The sequence below is a fragment of the Parus major genome, chromosome 4 (genome assembly GCF_001522545.3).
Source record: "Parus major isolate Abel chromosome 4, Parus_major1.1, whole genome shotgun sequence".
NCBI lineage: Eukaryota > Metazoa > Chordata > Aves > Passeriformes > Paridae > Parus > Parus major.
The window spans coordinates 62,330,253-62,350,196 of record NC_031771.1 but is presented as its reverse complement, the minus strand read 5'-3'; the positions used below and the strand labels follow the sequence as shown (position 1 = coordinate 62,350,196).

The window sequence follows — 19,944 nt, the reverse complement described above, 5'->3', positions numbered from 1 at the left end:
CAAAAGATTAAGAGAAAACCTCAGCATAAAATCTTGCAACAATTTTTGCTGAAAAGGAGAACAAGATAATCTGGTCCAACCCAGCCTCCTTCTCAAAACAGGACTCCAAAATGCAGTTTGTACAATACTACCTCCTAATGATTTGGGAAATGGATATATTGGTCAAGAAGTCCAGGGAATGCTGTGAAGCTACAGTATCACCAGTCATGGAATGGTGCTGCAACACAAGTAACCAGAAGACCAAATCCAAGTTGAGATCAAGATTTATTACCAGCAAGTGATGAAAACTGAAGATGCAAAGCCATTTGCAATGATTATATAAACCAGTGTGGATTCCTTGAGGCGCTTGAGAAGTGCTGGCATTGAACAGGATGAAGGTGACAAACTCCTGATAGACCACCATGAGACTTGGTTAGATCAATGCAAAAAGAGATTTGCAAACAGACCTAGTAAACGAAATGAGGAGTTGGGCAAAAAAATGCTGAATTCCTCTCTAGGGCTTGACATCTTCAACCCTCAAAAATAAACCAGTTCTGTGAAAAAGCTAACAAAAAAACCAAAAAAAAAGTGTGTTGACTTAGCAGTGCTCATTTTGAGCTGTGCATCCCTGGTGTTAAAAAAAAAGGCAGAATTGTACCATCAAGAGCCTTCATCAGTTCTCCTTTTCTCTCAGCTAGTGTGCCATACGTTGAAATTAAAATTCGTGTTTTCTAAGGATCGGGGGACAGCAATGCTGAAGGTGCTGGAAGAGGATGGAGGCTTAGCACTGGGCCAGGTGAGAAGGCAGTGAACTGGAGTTTCCACATTCAAGCAGTAATTTCCAAAGAGTGGACCTACTTCCCAGACAAGTGCGGTTCAAAGGCTCCCATCAGACTGTTTCCACTGTGAGCACGAGGAAATTCAGTGCCTCGGTCCCCTCCTGCAGCCTGAGGGACCAGCAGGAGCCTCCTGCCACCGCCAGCTAAAAAGCCTTTCATATTAGGATAACCTTCTGTCAGAGTCCTTTTGGGACAATGACAAATAATCACACTAAATTATGAATAAAAGAGGCAATGGCTTCTTTCTGGAAAAGCACCAAAACTGAGGGGAAAAGGCTCATGAAAGTACTTCTAATAGATCTCAGAAAAACTGTCTACAGCTTATCAGTGAACACATCTTGGCATGAAGAATGAATAATTCCAAGAGCATCTGATATCCTGATATAATTTACATATATATAAATGTGATGCAAATGTATATAAAGTGAATTTATAGAAACACAAATTTTTACTAGAAGGGCACATAGCCAAGCTAAAAGGGAACAATGGACAAGATGTAAAATACAGTTGCTCTTCCCGTGCCTCTTGCAGGGGTTTTCCTGATTCATTATAAAAGTATAAAGCAACACACATATTTTATTCATCAAAATATATTTCTGATAAATCTTCAGTGACTTTCCATGGCAGTTCCACAACTCCTGAAATCACCTGGAGTTTTAACTAATATTTCCTCTCACTGCAACCTGGTTTACTTAAAAAAATTACATTACAGTTACTCAACACTTCTTTAAGCAATGGAACCCAGGCAGAAATCTGTTCATTGGTATCCAAATCCCCATATAAAGCAACATGCAGCATTTCCTCGCAATTGGGCCCACAATTTAAAAGCCCACACCACTATGGAGATATACAGGACAAGATACTTATTGCAACCCATCCAGAGTTTCTTGACTGTTGATTCTGTATCTGCTTCCCAGAGTCCTGCTGAACATTTACATAAGATGACTGCTTTTAATCTTTCTGTATTTGCTTCAGACATGCCCTGACAACCACTTAGAAAAGTGGTGTTTTCCTGACAAAATGAATCATTTGTCTTCTACCACCAAGTTGCAGATCTTTGTTACAGAAATAGAAAGGCTAGAACATGCCCTAGGAAGTCTCTCTGCTTTGAAATTATAGGGAGCAGATATACTCAATTTAAAAATCCTGTGATAAAAAAAAAATTTAAATTAAAAAAAAAGTGGCACAATTTCCTGAAGCATGAACTCATAATGGGAACAACATACTGTGAAAAGTGGATTGCAAGAGGAAAAATACAGCGGAATTGCACAACTCCTTTCGAAGTCAAAGTACTGACACCATGTTCTGCTGAGAAAACCTTTTGTGCCTCTGATTTAATGATAAATTTCATGTGATTTCTCCTGGTTAGAGGAATGGAACAGAAAAAAAACCCAAAACACTGTCCTGACGTGTTAGTATTAAACGTCTCCTTTAAGAAATAAACTTTGTGTCTTTGATTGTTACATAAAATTCTATTTTCAGCCTGAACAAGAGGGATAAAAAGAACAAGAAAATAACCACAATTATTCTCAAACCAAGAATCCATTAGAAGCCTAAAAACATGAAGGAGAAGTCCTTTTTAAGGAAGAAAATACTTCCATTTCCAGCACTATATTGCAGTTTTCACCACCTCTGCTTGGCAAACTGTGGTCAATGCTAAACTCTGACTCACCCAATGCATCTGGAACAGTCTCACCTTCCTCAAACTTGTGTCCTTTACAGTGTTAACCACTCCTGGCTTTTTCCAGCTCTAACTCTCCCAAGGCTATCACTTCCTAACTATTTTCTGACATGCCTTTCCTTCCCAGAAATGAGCCCTCCTCCAACATCCACACCCAGCTTCAGATCCTGTTCTTTCCTCTGCCCATCCTGTTCCTTGATCTGAGCAAACTCAATCACTCTTATGCTGACAGCTCACACTCTGAGTTTCTCCAGGATGAAACTAGTATTAATTTTGCAAAGATGCAGAACGTGCATTCAGTTACAACCAAAGCATCATTTTGCACTCCATCCTCCCTGGAGACCTTAGCCATCCATAATTTTTCCCCTCAGCAGATGCCATCAGGCCACTGCTTTACAGCAGATCATCAACAGAAGTTTGTCCTCACTCTTCCTGAGCCTTTTTGGACAGATCTAAGTTATGCTGGTTCTACTCTGCAAGTTATAAAACTGAGGAGGAGCAGCTTCTTATGACCACAAAGTCATCTACTTTTCCCCAATGGCCTTTATGATAACCACATTCCCCCACCAGGCTTTTGCCAAATACTTGGTATTTTCTTCCCTTTTTTCATTGTCTCTCTCTTTAAGCCCCTGCATTTGACTTAAAGGCAACTCAGGCAGAACTGAAGGGTTTTTTTTCCCCATTTGTGTGTTAAAGATGTAATTGCAGTTGCCCACCTACGTTTTGTTTACTAAGGATCCAGATCACCATTTTCCAGCTCACTGTATTCGCCTTCAAGCTTTTTAGCTTTTATAGACAGCATTATTCCTACATATGTCATCTTTTTTTCCCCCTTAACAAAAAAACCGCCCACTGATGTCTCTTTGTTAGAATACAACAAATCATAATCATTAGTCAACAGTATAAATGTCCACCACAGGACAAAAGCAAATCTGGGGCTTTTCCTTCGCTGAAAAACCCTTTGGTTTAGAGTGGCTTCCTACTTGTAGCCTATTTCATCTCACAGTTGAAATACAGAGTGACCTCTCCATATGGCACTTTCAACATACAGAAAAAAGATACAGATGCACAAGTGTTTTGTCTAAAGCATGGAGAAATTGGAAAGCATCCTTCAGTTCCAATTTATTGTCTTTGCACTAATACCGTAATTTAGAAAAATTAAAATGTTCCAAAGTTTGTGTTTGATAATAACTAACATTTCTAAAGCCATTCTTCAGATGCTGCTTTTGAAAAAATGGACTATATACGTCTTCAGTATTAAGCAAAAGGTTCTTTTGTGAAGAAAAATACCAGTTACTGATGTCTATCCGACAATCAAATGTGCCCCTGTGTGGGCTGTACATACTCATTCTCAGAACAGACCTGCTGATGACTGAGCTACTGCTTTCAGAGAAATTAATTTCTTTCCTTCAAAATCCTTCAGAAAGTTGGGTGTTTTTTTTAGGAATAAACCCAAAACATTTTAAATCATCTGAGTAAAGGTCTCAGGTTATTTAACCAAAATAACACAGACATAATCACAGAGAGAACAGTCTTTTTTACTTTAATGAAAAGGACAAAGGTTCAATACCATAAATTTCAAACCCACATGGAGAAATAGCAGAATGAAGTTTACTAATATGTCCTAAAATCTGAGACATAGACTTGATCTAAAATAAAAACCCAACCCCTAAGATGTTTCTGCTTCATCCTCTGCATTCAAGAGCTGAAACCACGAGATGTACATAACCAACTATTCTGCAATATGTTGGTACCCACAAGCACTTTACAGATTTAAAAACATGAATTTACTATTCTGGAGGCAAAAACATAAGATCATCTTCCCAAGGTGATGGGGAAAGGGGGTCGCACTCCCCCTCTTCATCAGGGAGCGCCCATCCCATACATTGCCTTTCTTCTGCAAGCACAAGTGTCCAACCTCACAACCAACCCATCTCCAGCACGGGATGCACATCAGTCATCTCCCAACAGCTGGCTCTGAAAGGCCACAGCTGGATCTTTAATGTGAAGTGAATCCTTATGAGCAACAAGTACACGCTGCTCCCACCAACTCCATTTCCAGAGTGTCTGCGTTGAATGTGTCATAGGGATGTAAAAAGCTCCTGTTCAGGCATTTCCTCCTCAACACAGAAAAAGCTTTTCTTGCAGGCTCTGGTTACAACACAGGCAGGTGATGTTGGGAATTTAAGCACAGAGACTGTTGGGAATATTAATCCAAGGGGCTCCACCTGCTCAAGAGCAGATGGGGCACCAGAATTCGGAAAGATCCATCAGGGCTTTAGGAGCATCCAAAAACATGGCACCATCTCCTGACCACGACACAGCAACTTGGCTCCATCAGGAAAAAAAATACAATTAAACTTTGCAGAAAGCCCATCCATCTTCCATGAAAGCAATGCCACTATATCTGTTTGAAGTTTCTCTGCAGCAGCTCCTTCAAACTGTAACTTTCTGCACGTGCTCTCTCCTTATCTCCAGATGTTAAAATCAAGTTAATTTCTCAGCAGAAATGCACAGATTGCTGTCCTTGGACCATGTGCACCACATCCCACGCAAGCCTCGCTGATGCTACGTGATCACCAACCAGAGGAAACAAAGCACTGCAAGGTAACAGAAACTGGAGGTGCATGTGGGACACAAGAAATGCTCCTCAGTAATAAACTCAGAATATCTGACAGAAAAAATTATGTGCCATTATGCCCCCTGGTCAGGGTACTTAGCTCTTTGTTTCCCCACAATGCTTTTCAAAGGGTTGATTCATCCCTTCCCCAGCTGCTCACACAAATGCATCCTGTCCCATACTAAATTCAGCGTACTTAAGATGTGCTGCACTTCATCCACCAGAGCATCCAGTAGAGCGTCCATCTGCTCTATTCCCAATCTGATCCAGCTCCCACCTGGCTGGCACAAAATCTCATGGCAGAAGATGGGCATGGCAACCCAGGGCTCAGCTGGGAGCTTTCCACTGAGAGCCTGCCAACATTTCCTTGAATCCATTCTTCCCACTATGCTCTCCTGTACCCACAGCAACTGTGAAATCACTATTAATTATGCCCTTTTGCCTGACCCACTTATCTCAGAATTGCAGTAGCTGGGATGGGCTAAAAACAGAAAGACAAAAAAGGAGGGAAGCTGCTCATTTTGCTTCCTGGACAACTCCTTTTAGAAAAGCCAACTCAGTTCTGATTTTCTCCACTATTTTTTCCTCTGTCTTTCCTTTCTTCTTCAACTTCTCTTCTGTATCTTCCTTTTGTTTCTCTCTGCAAGAAGAGGAATTGGGTTAGGAAAAAGGAACGATGGAGAACGCTGATCTAAATTGCTTCACATCTTCAAATATGTGGAGAGAAAATGATGGGGCGTGGGAAGGGAATGAAGCCCTGTGGGTTTTCTTTTCCAGATGACTTTCTTTCCTTCTGGCTCATGACTGAACAAGATATGAGAGAATAAGAACTGCTGGAGATTTTGGCAAATATTGAAAAGGAGAACATGCAACTACAATTATTCAGAGAATAAGAAGCAAATGCTAAAGAAAAAATGAACCCCACACATACAGACTATGGTCTCTTTCCAGAGGGAGAAGGTTTTATTCGGTCTGAATTAAATGTGTTTATTTTTCCCATTAATTCAAGTGTAGATTTCATATAAAGTTCACAAATACCTATGTCAAATACAGTGAGGAACACCAGCTGAGAGGCATCAGAAAGCATTCTTTTATTACAAGAGAGAAGACACGTGGTTCTGTTTCCTGAAGGATGACAAAGAACCAGAATGAGATGAAAAGCACAACCTTAATATTGCAACTAACAATGTTAAAATGTTCTTGCCTACACACCAGGAGGCACCACCATGAATTTCTTGTTTACACTGATTTCTGCACAGAAAATAGATTAAAATGGACCCTGGAACTGTGTGCTGCTGTCTGGAACAAGGTTAATTTCTAGTTCAGAAGAAAGGACCTTCTTGATAACAAGAGAGTACATGAGCATGCCTGGGTTTGGTCCCACAGAACACGAGCTGCCTCCAGGTACTGAAGCAGAAGGCACCATGCTGCAGCTGCCCACAGAGATCCATGTTCCTTCTGAAATGGCTCACACGTTCCCTCCTCATCACCCTTGCACAAACCAACACAGCCACGAGAACTGCAAACCCCCCAACAGTGAACACAAGCACAGAAAGTATTCATTTAAACATAAGCTGTTCTTGAGACGTCCTTTTCATGGGTTTGTTTTCTTACTTGTGACCTTTGGGAAGGAAGGACACACTCAAAACCTCAGTCACTGTGTGCAGAGGTGAGACCATCCGTGCAATAAACACAGCACAAGTACCTGATTATTTGCCTTCACCAAATGCATCAGAAAAAACAATTTGGTTTTTTTTTAACTCATTTAAAATGGAGGTAATCTTTCACAGGGAGAAGAGTTTTCCATAGGAACAGGGTTTGCACTTTGTGACGTTTTCAGAAAGACCTAAGAAATAACATAAAATAACAACTATTTCTGCCTCCTGCCAGGCTTGTTGGAGTATTTTAAAACAGCTTTGCTAAAATAAACCAACTTTTTTTTTTTCCCCGAACAGATTTGCCACCAGGGAACCAAATCCTACCCTTATAAGGCTACAGCAAAACAAAAGTCCCGAAGAAAGTACAAAATCTAGTCCATTTTTTAACTCAAGAAACAGGAATATTAAGACACAACAGGTTTAAAATCCATTTCTTCAGAATTAGCAATAGTCAGATACTTAGAAAATAATGTTCCCAAAGATCACCTTGTGGTCCTTCACTCCACTCCTCTCCATGTGGTGATACTGTTAAACTATTAGAGCTACCAAGCTAAAGAAGATTTTAAGTCCACAGCCAGGATTCAGACTTTACCCACAGCAACGTTTTATACACACAGACATGATTACTTTTACCATTAAAGAACCCAAAACTGTTATGGCAAAGCAGAAATTATTTAAACAACTTTCCCTACAAGCACTGATTCTGCCTTGGTATTAAAACCCCAATATACACAGAGAAAGGAAAACCCCTTAGTGTTAAACACTGGAAAAAGATCTTAAAAATAATGAACTCTAAAATAGTTCACAATAATCTCAAATAATGTCTGTGCTAAGCTAACACAGAAATCAAACTATTTGGAAAAAAAAAAATAATCAGTGTTAAAGATTAGTGTTTTGGTTCTCTCTGAAGCAGGAGAAACTGCAGGGAAAAAAGGTTGAAAAGCCAAGGGTTTTTTTTTTCCCTTTTACCAAGTTTCTACTGTGGACCTTATCCTATTTGAGAAGTTGCATGAGAAGCAAATCACTCCCAAGCCGAGCTGAACCTCACCCAAGGTTAAGCAGACACCAAACACAGACCACTTCCTTTGGGTTCTTGGTATCAAAACAAAATATTACCAAACTACGCAGCTACAAAGGATGCTGCTACAGCAGCTCATACGAGCAGTTCCATGGCTGATGTCTGCGGTGTTCCAAGTCTGGGTAAGTAAACTTTAAAGGATCTGGAGAGAAAAAGTTATTTTCATCCTCTTTTCTCATTATCCGACACTACGAGTTGAGTCGTACAAGAGATTTTACTGTAGCACATACAAAAGCAGCGGCACACCAGTGAGCACTTCATTAATTAAAAGCCAGAAAAGGAAGTTTGCTAAACGAAGCAAATGTTCTTATCACTCCTATCTATATTCATTAAAACTGACAGGAAACCAAATATCACCATCTGTCTACTTGCAATAAAGACACTAAAAACAGCTCCGGGGTAGAAGAATAATACAAAGTATAAAACTGCAGTTTTTCAAGTTTCAGTTTTAAATGGACAAGAGAGAAACTGATGTCAGACGAGGGAGAATGAAGGATGACAAGGAGCTAGTAGATGAGACTGAAAAAAGAAATTACATGCTTTAGAATATGAATTGAAGTCCCTTTGAAATCTCAGAAAACAACCAACAAACTCAAGTTTGCACTGTCTTTTTCATTCCGACCAATGGGTCTGGTCTGGAAAAAGCCAAGTGTTGCAATGACATCTCATTTGCCTATTTAGAAATAGCTGCTATCAAAAAACAGTCAGAAAATTGTATTATGCAACATAAACTGCAGATTTTTAATGGTCAAGCAAGTCCCAGGAAACACTTGTGATTTATTGTATCCTGATGCACTCTCTTCAGATTTACAAGAGATCATTCTTTTCATTATTCCTATATTTGGATTTTGCTTACAAATCAGCAACTTGGTATGAAATTGAGTAAGATTTGATGAAAGGAAAGGATGGCAGAGGTGTTAACTTAGCTCTGAAAAAAAAATTTCAGGGCTCACACCAGCAGTGGAGGAGGTCAACCGAAGGTCACTGATTCAAGGTACTTTCCAGCATTTATACAATTCTTACCTTCTAGTAATCACCTTTCCTTTTTTTTTTTTTTTTTTTTTTTTGCACAGCAGGGGAGAGGAAAGAAAAAACAAATAGTTGGTAATAAGATATTTAATGACAGAAATGAAAATAAACTACTGCTCACACTCTCAAGAGCACAGCTCCCTGTCGTTAATTCTGCACCATTCCCCAGCTGCATTTTGCATAGCAATGAAAAGCACTTCCAGTTCCTCTCAATGCTGCATAAAATATTAGCTCCACAGTCACAGTTTTTAAGACTAAATAAGGTTAAAGTAATTTAAGGCTGAGATAAACATAAAAAAAAAAAAAAAACCCAAAGAAAATTCATTGTTAAAAGTCTCCCAGCCCCCTGTGGTGCCGAGGTACAGGAGCACATATGGTGCAGAGCAGATCCCTGGGACCTACAGGAAGCACAAATGGGGTCAGGAGAGGAGGAGCAAGAGAGTTCAAGACTAAATCAAAGCCTTATTAATTTATTGATTTTTATTATTATGTTTCTCCAGGATGGTTCTTTTTTTATTATTATTTTCTGTCCTAAGAACAGTAATTCATACCTCGAAAAAGGATCTCATTAATATTCTATGAGAATGCTTTTTTAGCCTCAATACAATTACAGCAGAGCAATTATTATTCTTCTGTTAATACTTTAACAATACTAACAGAACTATTAGCAGCTCAGCATAATGAGGCACTTGTGAAACAGAATTCTAGGGCTACTTCTGTTTACTAAAGAAACCACAACAGAATTATACAAGTTAAATAAAATCTGAGTGTAAAAAAGGCACTAAAAACTGATGTGCAAATGTGCCATCAGATTCCTCCTTGATTCTGAGGAATCTCCTTTTGAAAGTCAATCCTGTAAGGATATAGGAAAAGCAAATATTTTTAAGTGAAGGTTGAAATTCAAGAGTAAATTCTCTTTTACGTTCAATATATAACAGAGACATCTATTTGTGCATGCCAGTGAAATCACTGGGATGCTTACAAAGGATCTGGCAGGCAAACATGGAGATATGTAACAGAAAATACAAAACCATCTATAAAAAAGTCCTGAGTGTGCTGTAAAAATGCATCCAGGCTGATTCTCAAGAATATTTGTTTATTCTAAGGTGGTTATACAGCATCTAAACCACACAAGAAACATTTCTGCGATGGGAGGGAAAAGTCAGTGTTGACATGTTACCTTTATAAACCTTTTAATAAAAAGCTGCATAGTAAGGGCAACAAGTACAACTCAGATTATTAGATTTTGTAAAATTTTGTTTTATATATGCCTTGTTAGACCTGCTATTTTCCTACTGAGAGTAGTAACTGTGGAAGTGGCATATAAAATTATTTGCTAACAGAAAACAAATACTCAGGTTCTTCAGGACCATGGATAATCAGTGGAAAAGGTGAAATTCTCTGGCAAAAAGAGAAAGCACAATTCACTCCTGTAGTCCTCCCGTCCACAGCTGCCACTGTAAGAGCATGCAAATCAAAGCATCTTCCACACCACATATTGGAGAAAAAAAGCCCCAGACTCCAGGCTCCTTGGATTTGAGAATGCCAGGCTGGGAAAAGCCTTCTTGGGAACTGAGAAAGATCCATTTCCTGCAATCCTGTTAAAAAGGTTCATGAAGCTGGATCCTGAAACACGGTGTCTTAGTCCCTCCCATTCCCATACTGGTGAAGCTGCTTCTGCACTGTTTTCCTTTAATTATGGGAAACATTGTTCTAACATCATATACACATAATACTACCAGTATTATTAATTTATGTTTATTTATATACATACATATGAAAACATCAACTTATTAAAGACCAGTATGGGTTTTTTTTAATCTTGTACCCACCTTGTCTGAGCTGATAAATCCCCTTTGCCTGGTCTCTAGCCACAGCGGAAGCTGTCACTTGTTCTGGTTGTACCAACCCTCCTTGCTCACAGGATTACATAAACTGTGTTTAAATTCAAGATGGGTTTTGCCCTTTTGTATTCAAATCCATCCTCTTTTCTTCATCCTACAGCATACAATAAACCCTGGATTTGTCAGGTTTGATCCTAGCTTGCAGTATGACTTACTTTGGTGAGCAGTTTGCTTCAACACCTCCTCATCCATTCCAACACCTCCTGGATATTATTGTTGAATTTGCTTTAGATAGTCAATAGCAGTTTTCCATACACCTTTGTAAAAGTAGATTTTTAGGGAAGCTTTTAAGTGACTGCTCCAGTGACAATATCCCAGTCACAACGCCCTCGTGTCTTTTATTTAAAGTACAGCACCATCACCTCTGCACACCCGTGATGTAAGTAAGGCTTGTCATGCTTTTGCTCTAGAGCATTAAAAAACCTGACCCAAAACCAAGTCCATCCTAAGTGTACCTTTTAATCCACACAAAACCAAAATAATTTATTACTATTTACATTGCTTTAATAGCTTTTTTGAGTTGCTATTTAGATGGTCTTAGTAGTAATGACTGCAGCAAGCTGGAACAGGTTCGCCACAAAATAGAACCCAGGGCAGCACTAAAAATAAAACCTGGGTGTCTTGAAGCCTGGGAAAAATACAGCAATGCTCCAAGGGTGTCAGTACAAACCTGCAAAACAAATTTTCTACACAGACAGCATTTCTTATTCATCAATTTGAATGGACAGATATTTACAGACAGAGAATAATTCAGTTTCTACAGGTTTCTTGGACACTCCCATCATCACACTCCCCTTTCCCATGTGTTTCTTCTCCCACACCTAATTTGTCTGCCCTCTACCATCTTTCTTGCCTTGAACCAGGCTCGAGCCAACTATTTCTCCATGTCCTGGTTTTGCCTTTGTCTCCCCCATGCCCAAATGATGCGATGCAGGTGATGGCTGAGCCTGCCAGGCAAGGCCTCAGTAAGCTCCAGTGCAGATGGGTCTCACCTTTTGGGTAACAAGCCAATCTTCTTCTGCTATTCCTTTACACTGTGCAGTAATTATAGTCCCTTTTTTCCCCTTTTCCCAGCCTATCCCATTACTTCTCTCTCTTTTACATACTATCCATTACTTTTCAAGGTTTTTTTCCTTTTTTTTATCATCCTAGCACTAGGAGGTCTTTAAGACAAAGCTGAGGCTGGTAAATGTCTCACACCTGTCATTTCAGTATTATGATTAGGACAGATTCTGAAAATCCTGATGCCACCATAAAACTGGTAAACTAAGAAATCTCACCTCAGATTCCATCACTTTATCACTGTTCTTGTATGCTTCCCTAGATACCTGCTGATCACCATCAGAGACAGGATATTGAATTGTAAGTGCTTGCTCTGAGTCAGAACAGCTGTTCTTACAGATTTATTGCTAAAACAACATGGGTTCTGCCAGACCTAAGAAAACCAGCAAGAAATAAAGTTACAGACTCTTATATTTTGCTACAAGTAGCTCTGGTATTTGGAAATTCCCTTTCTTTGTCTGTTAGACTGCTATGCAAAGAGAGTTAATTCTGGTAAAGATTAACACATATGTAAAGTATCCAGATGATTTCTTCGATTGTGATAGGAAACCTTTAGATACAAAATTCAGCACAAAATACTTTTCAGCTTCTGAGAAATATGGGTGAAACTACTTTGAACATGATGACGTTAAGAGCATCATCCTTATTAACATAAGAAAGAAAAGCGATTTGTTGGAAACACTCGCCATTTGAGGTACTCCATACTGTTTTCCAATGTTATTTTCCCAGAGACACCAAGAATGGTTTGGTTTTGTGGTTTGGGTGGGGTGGGGGAGAAGATTGTTGATGTTTTGGGAAAACCTACTAAAGCTTGCTTTGCTTGTTTGCTGATCCTCAGCTACAGCAGTAAGTGGCTGCTAGCAGACCTAACTTCAAAAACAAGCTGCTATTTTATCTATTCAACCTAGAATTAAAAAGCTTTTTTTAAAAAAATGTATAAAGCAAGCAAACAAACAACATTTAAAAAATATTCCAAATAAACAGCAGAAGGTTTCCTCAATGGCAAAGTCCCAAGCCCACTTAGCCAAACCCTTCCAAACACATACCCACCCTTGGATTTCAGATCCAAGTTAAACTCCACTCCCCACCAGTCTTATCTTGCCAAATTCAGAACAGGAGGAAAACATCCAGAGGACTCCAGCACAGGAAGAGCACGGACACACACACACGGCAGCACTCCCAGGGGCTGCTCTGCAGTTGGATTTTATTAAGGAATGCACATGCTTCTGCGCTCCAGTCAGAAATATTCAGGGGCTCCAGCACATGAACAGTAACTCAACAACCCCTTTTCCTTGTCTGTATCATAGAATAAACACAGTCTCTGAGATGGACTATATGGATTTATGTCCTTTTGAAAAAAACTTAGTAATTGGAGAGGGAAAAAATAAAACCACAAGTAAAGTGAACGGTTCTAAATGTGAAGTAAATAGTTTTGAAAGCAATGTTCTCATCTGGGAGTATTGCAACAGATGTTTATCATGAGCTACTGCAACAGTTAATCCAACTCCCAGCCAGATTACCTCTTTGCCTTTGGAAACAAGCCTTTTTTCCATGGGCAACTTACAGAAAACAAGGGGATGTGCCAGAACTGACAGCAAGCAGTTAACTGAATGAAGCAGGAGGGAAAAAAAAGCCATAAAGCCCAACCAAATGAACTGATATCCGGCCCAAAAGTCTTAGATGAACAGGTGTATGTGTGGGTGGATTTGGAAGGAAAAAAATAAAGAAAAAAACATTTAAACAAAGCCTTCATTGACATTCTGGTCACTGAAGTGGGTACACAAAAAATAAGCCAAACAATATTTTTGAACAATTCAGCAAATAATGGATTTTATTTTGTTTTAGGAGAGGATAGAAAATATGACTGTTGAACTTGGGTTTCAAAACGTGGTGCTAATAAGCCACAGTAACAACTCAGAGGTTATTCTAGTCCAACATATTCTGAGGAAGAATGAAAAAAGGAAGGTATGTAACTATGTATGCAATCTGGTATTTACTCCTTAAAGACACAAAAGCAGATCACAATTTAAAGCATCATTATTTAAAGCTGAAATTACCATTTCTTAACGAATGCAAATCAGATCCCTGTTTACAACATTTCCTAAAGGCAAGTGAAAGGTTAGTAAGTCCATGCCCAAGCCATCCTTCTGCTCCTGATTTCACAGACATTTAAGTTTGACAAAACCTTGAACATACACGAAAAGAGTGAGCAGTCCATCCCCTTTGACCACCCAAAAGAGATCAAGCAAGAGAGGTAAGTGCACCATGTTCTCAGTGCACTCACCTGGAATTGCCGATGGCTCCTGCTGGGAGGCAGAGGTGGTCCTGAGTTTTTACAGCCTTCCACAGCTTACAAGGCTACCTGCAACTTTCACATGAAGCCCACCTTCCCCTTCGTATTCCCATCTGTGGTAACACAAGAGTAGAGTCAAAAATTCCGGAAACTTTGGTCTAAACTTCCTTCCTTCCTGAAGAAAATCTCAGCTTGTTGGTTGTTTGGGGTTTTTTAAACAGAGAAAAACAAATGCCAATCTGTCAAGTGTAAAAAAGATGTAAAGAGATTTTGTTCCTCTAATTGCTCAGCAGAACAATAAATGAATAAAAAGCTCTAGGAAGTCCTTTCCACTCGGCAGTATTTCTGCTGGAAATGCAAAACAATTTTTCTTGGTACTTCTCTTAATCAACAAAAGCAACAGCAAACATTACCAGTGCTTTTATATTTGATGGAGAGATTGATGTTATTTATTCAATAAAGACTTTATAAATATTCCTTCCCTTCTAAAAAGACCAATGACCACAGAGCCACATGCCAACAGTACCTCTACTAAGTCCTTGGCCCTTTCCAGGCCATTGGAACACCCACCCTTGGTCTGTTGACTAAAATACAACCATTTGCAGCTTGTCTTTTTAAGGGTTTTTTCCCCCCATATATCAAAAGTCGTAAGTGTCAAGGCAAAGGTTTTGTTTTCTAAATTTTTAGTATTCCAGAGAAATATACTGACATTGCATTCCCCAAGTCTTGCCAAGAACGTCTTTTGTGTTCACAGCTTCAATGTTGATGATAAATTTTGAATGCTAACAGTACAAAGTATGATTTAAATCAGAGCCTAAATCATAAATGTAACAGTAATTTAAACTAGTGAACTGGAAACCTTAATTTAAATAATCTCATTTTGCCAATATAGTTTTCCTAAAGACCTATTTGCTTTCAATGGTTGTTAGTTCTCATTGAGAAGGTAAATAAACTACATGCATCTATTTAAATGATTATGAAGCCTAATATATTCTACATCTTTTATTTTTACATTTTATTAAGTAGACAATTTACTAGGCAATTATTTTTTTTAACTATGATTCCTAAGTGCTTCAGATATATTTAGTGAGTCCTAAAGCACCTCTTATAATGATGATTATCCCCATTTTACAGAAGGATAACCCAAAGAAGAGACCATTAACTAGTCTGGGCTCTTTCCCTCACCACTATAAGGTGACATGATTGATCTCCCCTACAACAGCAACCTGTTACATGTAATTTTTCACTCTGACCAAGCAATTGTAATAATTTGCAATTATTGAGTAAGAGATCAATTAGAAGCAAAGACTCAGGTAGCAGCAGCAGAAGGCTGAACTAAATATCTGTACAAGAATCAGGAGGTTTTGCTGGATGGTTTCACCAAGATATGACACTCGGAACTATTTTTGCTTCATCTCCTAAAATGCGGATGTAAAGGTAGCACACGGCACAGTCTGCTGCTGTCTTCACAACACCACAGCTTGCTTGATGAGCGACCTCAATTATTTTGCCCTGAATGACAGCAAAAATAGCAGTGAGCACTGAGATCGCTTACACAGCCCAAGAGAACGAACACGCCAGACTTTCCAAGTTGTACAACCTCTACTTTGAGTACTCGTTTCTTAAAATTGTGCCTCAAAATTTGCAGGATGTTGTGCCAACAGCACTTAGTGTCAGTGTTTCAGTACCGCTTTCGTGCACTGAATATTGCTCATCCCAGGCTGAGACCTTACACTTGCACAGTTTCTTTCCTGAGGGACAGCAGTGGTCTGGAACATTTACTAGCCAAGATAGGCCATGTAGGAAAAGTGGGAGAAGTGGTACAGAATTATTTTTAACATTTTTCTACAGATTCTCATTACTGTGCCTGTTTTTCATTGATATGAAAGACTACTTGTGCCCTAAGTTGGCCCATGATGGGAAACTGCATCTTTCCAAAAGCTCCTTCTGATCTCTTCTCCCAAGCCAGCCCTTACCGAGGAGGAGCATCAGTGTCTCTCAGGCTGCTTTACCCTCCTGTGAACTTGCCTTTCCTGGGATGCGCACAAAGATGTTAGCAGTCGGACATTAATGACCATCTCTGAGCTAGGCCAGGAGTGGCAAGAGGCACCCTCCACCCCATGGGGCAGGAAAATGAAACAGTGAAAGACACAATGGTCTCTGAAGAGACAAGTTTGATAGGTGCAACCATATAAAATTCCAGCTCTTCCCCTCTGGTAGAAGAGTGACCACCACAGGGATATAGAGCAGAAGGGTCTCGAGGAAACAGCCCATTGCTTTGACACTGCAAGGTCCGGCTGGATTCCCCCATCCCACTGCAAGTCCTCATCAGCAGTTTGAAGAAACAGAGTGCTGCTCCCTCCAAAATCAACTGCAGTGCTGTGTGCCAGACCCCAAACCACACCCCACCAACAGCCCATGCACAACATGTTTTGTGCCTACACACAAGCACAGGAATCAGGGGGATTAGCAGGGACTTCAGAAGCGAGCTGCGGGTCAGGGACCTCTCTGTGCCCGAGCAATGCCTTCTGCTAAAGTGAAACTGAAAGGTTTCACCCTCACAGCCAGCAGCAGCACTTCCTGCTCAAGTTCCCCAAGGAGATACACCAAGTGAATCCCTCCAGTGCTGTGGTTTCCCATCCACCAGGCAGGCTCCAGCCCATCCTGCCCTGCCACGAGGCTCCAGGCAGGATGCTGCTGCTGTGGGAAACCAGCAGGCTCTGATGGGAACGCCGGTCCCAAAAGGCAGATGTTGTGTAAATTCGTATTTCATCAAAACGGTTAACTGTGACAAGAGGACTATAAAAATCCTTGTACCGCTTAAATTATTTCTCCACTCAGAGCAACTCTACTACCAAGAAATGTTACACACTGCACTTCACACTCAACTGGCAGCGCTCGGTGATAACATTACAGCTCTGTTAAATAACAGATATAAAAATCACAGATCTTTAGAAACTACAAATTAATTTTTCTCCCGTCATTCAACATAACCATTTACCAACAAACATGCCATGCAATTGTCATTAAAAAAGTTTTCCAATCTAGCACTGCATGTGTTTAAATATGAAAATTATACTTTTGAAATAAACATTGGTGCTATCAGAGAAAAGTGCTACCATAAGTCACATCACTGTAAGACAGAAACTACCACCATGAAGACTCAGTAATCCCACCAAGGAAATGTTCTCTCTCCATCCATCAAGGTCATGTTAAAAGGAAAAAAGCAAACAAAAACTTGCAACAAAAAAACTAGACAGCACCTACTAAAACTTAAATTGTTTCAGACCCACAAGTAGTTAAAATAAGAAATAATAAAATAAAATAAGAAATTCTGAGATTGTTTTGCAATGAATGAATGATTTATCCATATAGCTGATGCCAAACCTCTAGTAATCTATGTTTAACAAATTCATTTTATCTATGTAAATCTTTTCGTGCACGCTGAAATCTGTTATCCAACTCATAAAATTAGGATAACATGTAACCCCAAAAAACAACTAAGAGGGTTTCACTTTTTCTAACCTAACCTTTTTTTTTATGTTCAATATTCAGAAAAAACATTTATTAAGAGTTTATTATCTATTCATACTTGGAAAATATATTTTTTAGTAACATACATCTTCTTTAGATATTAAGCCTAGACTTAGCGACATTTAGACTAAGAACCAAAAAGATTTTCCACAGCTCCATGGGGTCACAGGATCTCTGCCTTGTACCAGAGAAGCAATCCAGTACTGTGCCAAAGGGAAAGGAAAGCCTTCATCTGCTCCCCCTCACCTGCCTGGGTGAGAAAAAAAGCAGGAGGCGTGGAAGGTAATTCAGTTCTGCAGTGCACACATTATCTTTCATATTTCTGTTACTGCCACAAGCAGGCAACGCCTGCCAGCCTGGCTGCAGATTGTTTACACACTATTAGAAACCATAACTTGCTACTTAGGCTAAGAAAGTCTCACTAGGTATCAAACAGACGTAGACCTTATTTTGTCTGTTTTCTCGGGATATTCTGAGAAAATTTTATATAATGCATGAAAATTATGCATGCCATTATGTAACAAAATCAAAGTGCCATAAAATGTACACATGGGTATTTCTACTTTCAAACAGCCATTGCTGAACTGTAGCTGGCTTCATTTTAAAAGTACCGATTGCTTGTATAAATAGCATAATAATAATAAATAATAATAATTTATACATAACTCTCTGAACTTCTAACCTACTCAAGTAATCACAATCACCTCATTACAACACACTGATAAAGTCAACTTAAACTCCCTGGGTGTTTCTCATTTCAGATGATTTGAGTAGATTACCAAAGAACTACAGGTGCACAGGTTTCCCTGGGAGATGACAAATCACTGGTGGTGCAACAGGTACTGTTCCTATCCATCATCATTTTAGCCAACAAGGTCCCCTCTGTCACGGTTCCTGTGGGCACTCAGGATGTTTGTGCACCCATGGGTGCTGAGGCAGGAGGTGAGGACACACGAGCCTGGGGCAGTGCAGCTCCTCTGGACACTTCCCACACCCCAGAGGAGCAGGGGCTGCTCCTGCTTGGTAGGGCCAGACTGAAATTCTTCCATCACTCCATGTAAAAATCTGTATTGATTCTCACAGCTTCAGGCTAGCAACAAAAAAATCAAGTTTTCAGGCCTAGCAACAGAGCTGGTCCCACAAGCATCCTTCTGCCTCTGCAATGCACAGCAAGGGGTTAATCACACGTGCAGATGCAAATATCACTGACTACACCGACACAACCATTGATTTTAACCCAAAATCTATATTAGGCACCTTAAAGGTTCAGTGGCAATTTTATTTGAAAGAAACATTCAAGCACTGATTTCTGAATGGCCATAATTATTTCTATCCAAAATCTCCACTTTTCACACGTCACAGAAGTGGTCGTACAAATATACTACAGCTTCCAGTACCATCTCCAGCTGGGGATGCTCACAGTGTATTTAAATTCCCAGCTAACTACTAGATGGCACAGAAAGCACAGAACCCAGTCCTAACTGCAGCCTTATGCAGAGAAAAATGCCACAGAGAAAAAAGTTGCAAAATCTGACAGATTTCTCTGTCTGAAAACGTATCGTCATCAGAAATAACTTTTGCCATGAAAACCACCAGGAAACTCAGAACTTAAAAAAGTGGATGCGGTTGTCGCAAGATGTTAAATATGCAGAAGAAATATAATAAATACAGTTAATTGTAAAACACTTCATGAAAAAGAAGATACGTTGCAAAATAACAGAGCTATTTGTCCATGAAACGTGTAAGATAAAAATAGAGGATATTTAACTTCATATTTGTTATTTTAAACTCATGCCAAAGTATATTCCGATAACCGCACCTAACCACATCGATTTCCAATTAATCGAAGGAGAGATATTTAATATCTGGCAAATCCACATAAATAACTTATGGTAAGAATGCCGGCTTTTCCTCCGGGATCTAACACCCCCCCCCAGCCGATTCGCGTTTACTTTCCGCAATTCAGCACACGCAAACCTCGATTTCCCAACCGGAGACACCCACGGCGCCAACTCCGCGCTCGCCAAGTTCACGGCAGCGCAGCGCCGGGACGGGCGGCGGGGACCCGGCACCCGCAGCGCTCCCGGGGCACCCGCGGCGCTCCCGGAGCACCCCCGGCGCCGGGAATACCGCAGCCAACCCGGGATCCATGCCCTTGCCCTCCCGGCGGCGCTGCCCGGGAAAACTCCCGCTGCCCCCGGCACAAAGAGCCGCATCTCCCGAGCCGCGGGCAGGATGCGGCCGGCGCTGCCCCCGGCGCTGCGCTG

The 19,944-nt window shown here is 40.1% G+C and overlaps 1 protein-coding gene and 1 long non-coding RNA gene across 4 annotated transcripts in view; both read right to left on the bottom strand.

Annotated features, from left to right (window-relative positions):
* The window catches only part of CTBP1 (C-terminal binding protein 1), a 235,257-nt gene that overhangs the window by 130,007 nt on the left and 85,306 nt on the right, over positions 1-19,944 (bottom strand). The gene's annotated exons all lie outside the window — the stretch shown is intronic.
* Positions 4,017-19,842, bottom strand: LOC117244264. The gene is made up of 2 exons (XR_004497011.1): positions 6,158-19,842; positions 4,017-5,759 (listed from the first exon to the last, which is right to left on the bottom strand). It is a non-coding gene; the product is annotated as an uncharacterized LOC117244264 (long non-coding RNA).